This window comes from Euphorbia lathyris, chromosome 6 (genome assembly GCF_963576675.1).
Source record: "Euphorbia lathyris chromosome 6, ddEupLath1.1, whole genome shotgun sequence".
Classification (NCBI taxonomy): Eukaryota; Viridiplantae; Streptophyta; class Magnoliopsida; order Malpighiales; family Euphorbiaceae; genus Euphorbia; species Euphorbia lathyris.
The window spans coordinates 28,665,138-28,674,880 of NC_088915.1; the positions used below are offsets into that span (position 1 = coordinate 28,665,138).

The following is a 9,743-nucleotide window of genomic DNA, read 5'->3' on the forward strand; positions in this document are numbered from 1 at the left end:
TCGATTACCATTAACTTTGAATCGAACTCCGTTAGGACCTTCCAGTTCCAAAGAACCATAATCGAATGTTTTGACGACTAAATATGGTCCTAACCATCTGGACTTAAGTTTTCCTGGAAATAAACGAAGTCGTGAATTAAATAACAGCACTTTATCACCAACATTAAAGTGTTTGATTTTAATTTTGGCATCATGCCATTTTTTCACTTTTTCTTTATAAATTTTTGCATTTTCATAAGATAGATGACGTAACTCATCTAACTCATTTAAATTGAGCAAACGTTTCTTACCTGCTTGATGTAAGTCAAAGTTTAGTTCTCTAATAGCCCAATAGGCTTTATGTTCTAATTCGACTGGCAAATGACATGCCTTACCATACACCAAACGATACGGAGTCATTCCTATTGGTGTTTTAAATGCAGTACGGTATGCCCATAACACATTATTAAGTTTAGAAGACCAATCTTTTCTAGAGGATGAAACAGTTTTCTCGAGAATCCATTTGAGTTCTCTATTTGATATCTCCGCCTGACCATTTGACTGAGGATGGTATGGCGTTGATACACGGTGGCGTACTCCATATTTTTTCATAAGCGTTTCAAAACTCTTGTTTATAAAATGAGTACCGCCATCACTAACGATAACTCTAGGACAACCAAATCTAGAAAATATGTCGTCAAGAAAGTTAACGACAACCTTAGAATCACTCGTCGGGGTTGCAATTGCTTCAACCCACTTTGAAACATAATCAACGGCAACTAATATGTAAGTTTTACCATTGGAAGGGGGAAAAGGTCCCATGAAATCTATTCCCCACATATCGAAGACTTCAACTTCTAATACGGTTGTGAGGGGCATCTCATCTTTCCTTCCTAGATTTCCTGTTCTTTGGCACTTATCACAACGAGTAATAAATGAACGGACATCTTTAAACATCGTAGGCCAAAAGAAACCACTTTCAAATATTCTAGCTGCTGTCTTGTTAACTCCATTATGTCCTCCATAAGAGCTAGAATGACATTCTGACATTATGGATTCAAATTCATTTTCACCAACGCATCTCCTAATTATCCCTTCACCACATGTTTTGAACAAAAAAGGATCTTCCCAAAAGTATTGTTTAATATCGAAGAAAAATTTCTTCCTTTGTTGGGAATTTAATCCTTCCGGAACAATATTGGCTGCGAGGTAATTAGCAATACCTGCATACCAAGGTGATATAAAACTTTTCATTTGATAGAGATGTTCATCAGGGAAATCATCTCGTATACCGATAGTTTCACCTATAGGACCGTTTTCATCTTCAAGTCTCGATAGATGATCGGCGACAAGGTTTTCTACTCCCTTTTTGTCTTTAATCTCTATATCAAACTCTTGTAATAATAAAACCCATCTAATTAGACGTGGTTTTGCATCCTTTTTAGCAAATAAATATCTTAATGATGCATGATCAGTATAAATAATAACTTTCGAACCTAATAAATATGACCTAAACTTGTCACATGCAAAAACTACGGCTAACATTTCTTTTTTCTGTTGTGGTGTAGTTTAATTGTGCACCAGACAGTGTGTGACTTGCATAATAAATGACATGAAGTTTCTTATCCTTCCTTTGACCTAAAACACATCCGACAGCTAAGTCACTTGCATCACACATAATTTCAAAGGGTAGATCCCAATCAGGTTTAGCAATAATAGGTGCACTGACTAAAGCAGTTTTCAATGTTTCGAAAGCTTTAACGCATTCTTCATTAAAATCAAAGGTTGAATCTTTCATGAGTAAATTAGTAAGTGGTTTGGAAATTACAGAAAAATTCTTAATAAATCTTCTGTAAAAACCAGCATGTCCTAAGAATGACCTTACTCCCTTAACAGTAGTTGGAGGGGGTAATTTCTCTATTACTGAGGTTTTTGCTCTATCTACTTCTAATCCTTTTTCAGATATTTTGTGACCTAAAACAATTCCTTCGTCAACCATGAAATGACATTTTTCCCAGTTTAATACCAAATTTGTTTCTTCACACCTAGACAAAACTTTATCCAAGTTTTCTAGGCATGAATCAAAAGAATCTCCATAAACTGAAAAATCGTCCATAAAAACTTCCATGATATCTTCAATGAAATCATTAAAAATCACAGTCATACAACGTTGAAATGTTGCAGGTGCGTTACATAGACCAAATGACATTCTTCTATATGCAAATGTTCCGTAAGGGCATGTGAAGGTTGTTTTATCTTGGTCATCCGGGTAAATGTATATTTGAAAGAATCCGGAGTAACCGTCAAGAAAACAGTAGAAAGCATGACCAGCTATCCTTTCGATCATTTGATCAATGAAAGGAAGAGGAAAATGATCTTTGCTAGTTGCTTTATTTAAATTTCTATAATCTATACAAACCCTCCAACCAGTGGTGGTTCGTGTAGGTATTAATTCTCCTTCTTCATTCCTTACAACTGTTATGCCTCCCTTTTTAGGTACACAATGGATTGGACTAACCCATTCACTATCCGAGATAGAGTAGATGATTCCATTGTCCAGAAGTTTAGTAATCTCATTTTTTACTACTTCTTTCATGTTCGGATTTAGGCGTCTTTGCCTATCCGCTTTAGGTGGCTTATCTTCTTCTAAGTGAATTCTATGAATTACAATACTTGGATTAATACCTTTTAAGTCAGAAATTTGCCAACCCATACTTCCTATCCTACTTCTAACAACTTTTTTCAATTTCTCTTCTTGAACTTGTGTCAACTTGTTAGAGATAATTATAGGTAGAGAATCGCCTTCGCCTAAGAAAGCGTACCTCAAATGACCTGGTAATTCCTTAAGTTCTAATTTAGGTGGAACTACAATTGAAGGCGGAACTGGTCCATCTTCTCGAATCAAAGGTTATGGGTCCTTATCTTCTAGTTCCTCACTCATTATAGGTTCTATTATTTCTTCTTTTTGAACAATGTCATTTACACATTCTTCAATTAAATCAAGTTTCATACAAGCGAAATCCTCCATAGGATATTTCATCGCTTGATTCATATCAAACTCAATCTTATCATCTCCTATTCGTAAAACTACTTTCCCTTCCGACACATCAACTAGAGCACGTCCCGTGTTCATGAACGGTCTACCAAAGATTAGCGGACAATTTACATCATAAGCAAAATCTAAAATAACAAAATCGGTAGGAAAAATAAATTTGTCAACTTTAACTAAAACATCCTCAATTATACCGTCTGGTCTTTTAGTGGTTTGATCCGCTAATTGTAAAACCATATTGGTACGTTTGATGTCTTCTTCTAAGCCTAACTTATTGAATATAGATAATGGCATCAAGTTAATGCTTGCTCCTAAATCACAAAGACAACTTGGGAATTCTATATCTCCCAATTTACACGGAATGGTAAAACATCCGGGATCTTTGAGTTTTGTGGGCAAATTGCTTGACACAATCGAACTGCAATCTTCAGTAAGTGAAATGGATGAAATCCCTTCCCAACTGATTTTCTTTGAAATTAAATCTTTGAGGAATTTTCCATAGTTAGGAATTTGCATAATTGCATCCATAAACGTCAAATTAATATGCAAATTCTTAAGTTTGTCTAAAAATGTTAAAAGTTGTTTATCATAGTCCTTGTTGCGGACTTTGTGTGGAAAAGGTGGTTTGGGTACAAAAGTTTTTGTACTAGAGTCAATCGGTGCATCTTTTTGTTTTAATGTATCTTCTTTGGGTTTTGGTAAATCAGTTCCAGGTAAAGTCGAATTTCCGGGCATTTTCGGGCCTAAGTAGTTTTTCCCTGAACGAAGAGTGATAGCCTTAACATGCTCTTTCGGATTTTCTTCCGTATGGCTTGGAAGACTTCCCTCTTTGCGGGATGGAATTGATTTAGCAAGTTGTCCAATTTGAATCTCCAAATTATGGATGCTAGATGATTGGTTTTTAATAAGCTGATCGAATTTATTCTCGATCCGTTTAAAACCATCGTCGTGATTACTTATTTTTCCGCTCATCGCATCAATGAATTTGTCGATTTTAGAAGATAAAGTGCTAAACGTATCTCTTGATTGATTTTGATAATTAGTAGTACGATTTTGATTAGCATTAACATTATTATTGTTATTATCGCTCTAGTTAAAGTTAGGATGATTTCTCCATCCAGGATTATATGTATTGGAATAAGGGTTATTAGTTTGGTTTTGCCCTTGGACAAAGTTTACCTGTTCAATTTCACTCATACCTTCGTAATCCACATCCGTTTGGATTGGTTGACCATTAGGATCACACGGTGCCATAAACCTATCAATTTTGTGCGACAAGGCAGAAAATTGGGCTTGCAACATTGCTACTGGATCAAGATTCACTATACCTTTAACTGATGATGTTGTTGAGGATGATGGTTTCGCTGATGGTAGGTGTCCACGTTCCGCGGGCCACATACTGCTGTTGATTGCCATTTCCTCCAAAAGTTCTCTTGCTTGGGCAGATGTTTTCTTCATGAATAACCCTCCAGACATAGCGTCCAATGAACCTCTAGTTGTAGGATTTAGTCCATTATAAAATGTTTGCATTAAAAGTTCAGCGGGCAATTGGTGGTGTGGGCATAAACGTTGAAGTTCTTTAAAATGTTCCCAAGCCTCATAAAGAGTTTCATTATCATTTTGAGAAAAAGACGTTAACTCTTTAATGACTCTTGCGGTTTTTGCTAAAGGAAATTTTTTTGATAAAAATGCTTGGGCTAATTGCTCCCAAGTCTCAATTGATGCGGCTGGCATAGAAGTCAACCACTCTTTGGCTCGATCCTTCAAAGTAAAAGGAAAAAGGCGAAGATTGATCGCTTCCGCAGTCACATTTGGTATTTTAAAAGTGTCACAAATTTCCAAGAAATTTGTCAAATGGGTGTTAGGATTTTCGTTAGGTAACCCGTAAAACGTTACATTATTTTGCAACATATTAAGCAACGCAGGCTTAATTTCAAATTGATTTGCATTGATTTGGGGTCTAACTATACTGTTTGTTACACCGGCCACTCCTGGCCTAGCGTAATCCATAAGTGTGGCCATTACTTCTGGCTCGGTAATTTTAGTTTTTATTGGGGTTTTGTTTTTCTTTTTCTTTTCTCTCTTGTTCTTTTTAAGAGTTCTTTTAATTTCTGGGTCAATAGGATCTGGTGACGTGCCCGAACTTCGAGAACTGCGCATGAACTTGAAATTTCGCACGAACAGAAACTACCTACAAAACAGAATTTGAAAAATAAATATGTTAGTAATTGTAAATGAATAAAATATAAAAGTTTGAATAAGTATGAATAAACCTAGATTCGTAATAAAACACGAAAAATTTAAAATTTTGTCAAAAAAATTTGGCATATCCCCGGCAACGGCGCCAAAAACTTGTTGAGTGATTTCCGCAAGTGCACGGTATACGCTTGTAGTAATAAAAGATATCGATCCCACAGGGAACGCTTTTTTTAAATAAAACTTATTTATAATCGGTTAAATTTACTTTAAGGTTTATAATATGAAAAAATCGTTTAATCGGTTTTGGTTTTGAAATTGGTAGAATGAGAATTAGATTAGAATATGAAGATGTTAGAAAATATCTGACTTAAGAATGAATTTGCAAAACAGGAACGTTTTAGTACTTTAGAAAAGTAAACAGGTATATTTGTTTGCATTAAGCAAAGAAACAACTTTAAACTTTGTACGAATTATAAAGATGAAATAAATGACGGAACCTCTAATTAATAGGCTTTGAACGCGACAAAACCCTTATCCGGGATAATTGCCCTTAACCAAATTAAAACTCTACCGAGATAATAATTTGCCTAAGTGTTCAACAAAGTTTCCTTGTAAAGATTTGAATTAAATACGTTTTAATGAAAACACCAGCATCAATCCACTTCGGCTCATTTACCAAAGTGCTGCATAAGAATCTATCGAATAGAACGGACTTTATTAGATGAAATATAAATTGATACAAGTTTACAGAGAACATGGAGCATTGAATTCTTCGACGGTGTGCAAGTGAACGGGTTGTCAATCCTTTCCTTGGGTTTCGTTCGAGTTTGTCAGGCTCAGGGGCGAATCCTCTACTCAATCTTCTCGCTGAATCTTCGTAATAGAGACTGGGTTGGTCCACTACCAAAATGAAAACTAAACTGGAACAATGTCTAAACGCTACTGAATTTGTTATTATTTTGTAAACAATGTGTGTACATCATATTGCTTTTGAACAGAATCTAAATCTAACTTCTGAATCACTTGATTCGGAACTTCTGCATAAATTCTACACTAATCTCTTTCTTCTACACATATAACATTATATCTCTTTTTCAACTCTCCATCAACTCTTTATTTATAGATGTTGAAGAATCTTGATCGAAGTGTCGTATCCATTGTGAAGAGACGTATCCATTGTGAAAGGACGTATCCATTGTGAAAGGACGTATCCGTTGTGAAAGGACGTATCCGTTGTGAAAGGACGTATCCGTTGTGAAAGGACGTCTTTATCCATACGAACGAACGCGTTTCGTCGAAAATGAAAGTGTGTAACATGCTTCTAAAATCTCCTGCTCGTACCGAGATTTATCAAATTCACTACCGAGAATGGGGGAGCATCAAATGCACTTCATACGAAGGGGAAAAGTGACTGACGACGCGTGTCGCGATCGTGAAAAGGGAAAGCCGCGGTCGCGGCATGGAGCATTTTTCGTTTTTTAGCCCTCGTTCGTGTCCTCGACTTGGCGTTATTAATTTTTGTCGTCTTCGACTCCTTTTGTAGGGTTTTTCTTCTATTTTCGAGCTCTTTTTACTCCTATTTGGATTTTACCAAATATTTATGTACCTTGCATGAAAGAAACATATTCGAAAGTAAAAGCTTTCTAAATAGGTATAAATAGCATAAATTCGTAGCAATATTGATGTAATTATTGATGATATTATAGGTGTATTTTGGGCTTAACATATCTCCACCAAAAAGGGACAAGGGCGAATCTCGTAGACGGGATAAAGAGAAGGACAAACATCCTGATTCGTCATCCAGGGGCAGGCGTAGAGGCTCTAAGAACAAATCGGCATACACACCGTCGTTTACACCATTAAACGCCTCCAAAAGTGAAGTGCTGATGTGGATAGAAAATAGCCAGCAGAAGTGGAGCATTTCATACCCCGAACTAAAAGGAGGGGAGTACACCAACACAGGGAAAAATCCCAAAAATTATTGCAAGTACCACAGGAGGAATGGTCATGATACAGACGCGTGTTGGGAGTTGGCCAGAGAGATAGAAAGGCTTATAGAAAGGGGAAAGCTAGACAGGTTCGTCCAAAATGATAGCAAGAAAGGAGATGGTGATAAATCAAGAGATGAGCAGAAAAAGAAGGCAAAAGGGACCATCAATGTCATAGCAGGTGGACCGGGATACCAACCTGCGCTAAAGAAGGCAAAGACCACCGCTTTGGATAGGGCATCACTCAATCGCCCTTTTGCAGACGTAGGCCCGGAGGTTCCCCTCACGCAAATGCTCTAGTCATTACCATGATGGTAGAAGGATGGGAAATGAAAAGAGTAATGATTGACACTGGAAGTTCGTGCAGCGTCATTACAAGAGGAGCATTCGCCAAACTTATGGTCGATCCTGTCCAAGTGGAAACCACTATTGTGGACATCCTAGGAGTAACAGGGCACACAATCCAGACGAAGGGACAAGTAACGTTAGATTGCGAGTTGGCGGACGAAGATCAAATCTGGAAGGGAGATCTGGAGTTCTCCATTATAGATGGTCAATTGGCCTATAATATCATCCTGGGTCAGCCTTTCATCTCTGAAGCAGCGGCTCTCATCTCCATCCGCCATTTAACCATTTACATCCCCACGACAAAGGGAGGAGTAATGGTCAGAGGAAATCAAAAGGTTGCTCAGGAGACATATTCAGCATCCTTGATGATTCGCCCATGGTCTAAAGATGAGGAAGAAGAGGAACTTGTCACAATGGCTCTGGGTGAAACAGAGATGTACCTTATGGCGGACGAAAAGCAGGTACGAATTGCTAAAGGGCTAAGAGGTGAGATTAAGGAGGCTATTACAAAGGCTCTCCATGAGTCAGAGGATGTTTTTGCATGGAAGGATGAGATTCTCCCAGGAATTAATCCGGATGTGATCACTCATAAGATCAATATTGCCAAGGACGCTGTCCCGATAGCACAAAAGCGGAGAAATCATGGTCCTGAAAGACAAAAAGTAATAGAATAAGAGATTGCTAAGCTCAAAAAGGCGGACGCCATTGAAGAAGTACTTTACACATAATGGCTGGCGAATGTGGTATTAGTCAAAAAGGCAGGCGGATCATACCGCATGTGTATTGACTTCACAGATCTCAACAAAGTTTGTCCCAAAGACAACTACCCTCTACCGTGTATTGATATTCTAGTAGATGGAACCGCGGGACACGCCATGTATTCCTTCACTGATGTGAAGTCGAGTTATCACCAGATCCCGATGGAGCCTTCCGATAGAATCAAAACCTCATTCGTGACTCACCAAGCAACCTATTGCTTCAAAGTCATGCTGTTAGACGAGGTGCCGCGGCCTAATCTCCCGGGCGGACCGGGGGGTGGACAACCTCATGGCGACGTAAGAGGTGATTGGCGCCGAAAGCAACCAATCGTGGAATCAAGCTGCTCGACAGGATCGGAGCTCGGAGATATGGAAGAGTCGCCACCCACGAATGGGAAAATGAACACCGATCCCTTGCGGGAGACCGGTGTGGGTTCGGGAAACTTAGGTACGAGATGAGAAGGCTAGCTCCTTTCCGGAGAAAGGCTACTAGGCACCCCGACATCGCCCGGTTATGAACCACCGGCCTCCTACTCAGCATGTTAGGCGATAACGGACTAATCGTATACTTCTTTAAGTTTAAAATTCATTTGAAACCCTTTTCTTTCTCTTTTTAGAAACCGTTTTGAGCATATATTATTGAAAGGCCACATCAGTAAAGAATCACCCATTTATGTTTATACATACACAGAGAGGGGGAAGAAAGAAGTGATTTATTTACACCCGTATTAAATGTGATGTTGTGTTCATTCTACATTAACTTATTTTCCCCAAAACGAGTTCATTTACATGGTTCGCACCTTAATCGCCGTTGGAACGATTTAGGTGCGTTTTAAAACCCCGTTTGATGAAATTTACCCGAATCGCCGTTGGAACGACTCGAGTATTTGAAAACGTTTGAGATAAAAACCTTTTAATAAGAAAACATGGTTTAAACATACAAGTCAATTTTATTTTGTACAAATTCTTTGAGAAAATGATTCAAAACTCTATTATTCACAAAGAAAATGATTTTAATTACAATGATCATTTAATCCGCCTTTGGAACGGATTAAGGTTTTAAAACGTGGTGTTTTGAGAAACGATTTGAAATATTAACAAGAATGACTCTATTTATTTACATTAGAAATCTAAAAACTCATTAGTTTAAATAGTTCAATTGAAAACTCTCTTTTTGTGATTTATTTTCCCCACTTATTTAATGGACTCTTTACTAGTTATAATTACCATAGTAAACCCATTTAAACCACCATCCATACTCAAACGAAGTCCACTTGAAACATGGACCCATGATTAAGCCCAAAAGAATAAAGAAAGCAATTTTAACATATATATATATATATATATATATATATATTTAAATCAAAAATAGAATATGAAAATAAAAATTCATACAAAAGGAACTATATGTATATAAAA

General features: G+C 37.4%; 1 non-coding gene across 1 annotated transcript; it reads left to right on the plus strand.

Annotated features, from left to right (window-relative positions):
* Positions 1-4,577: 4,577 nt before the first annotated feature.
* On the plus strand, positions 4,578-4,684 carry LOC136234384 (small nucleolar RNA R71). The gene has a single exon (XR_010691269.1). It is a non-coding gene; the product is annotated as a small nucleolar RNA R71 (small nucleolar RNA).
* Positions 4,685-9,743: the final 5,059 nt, after the last annotated feature.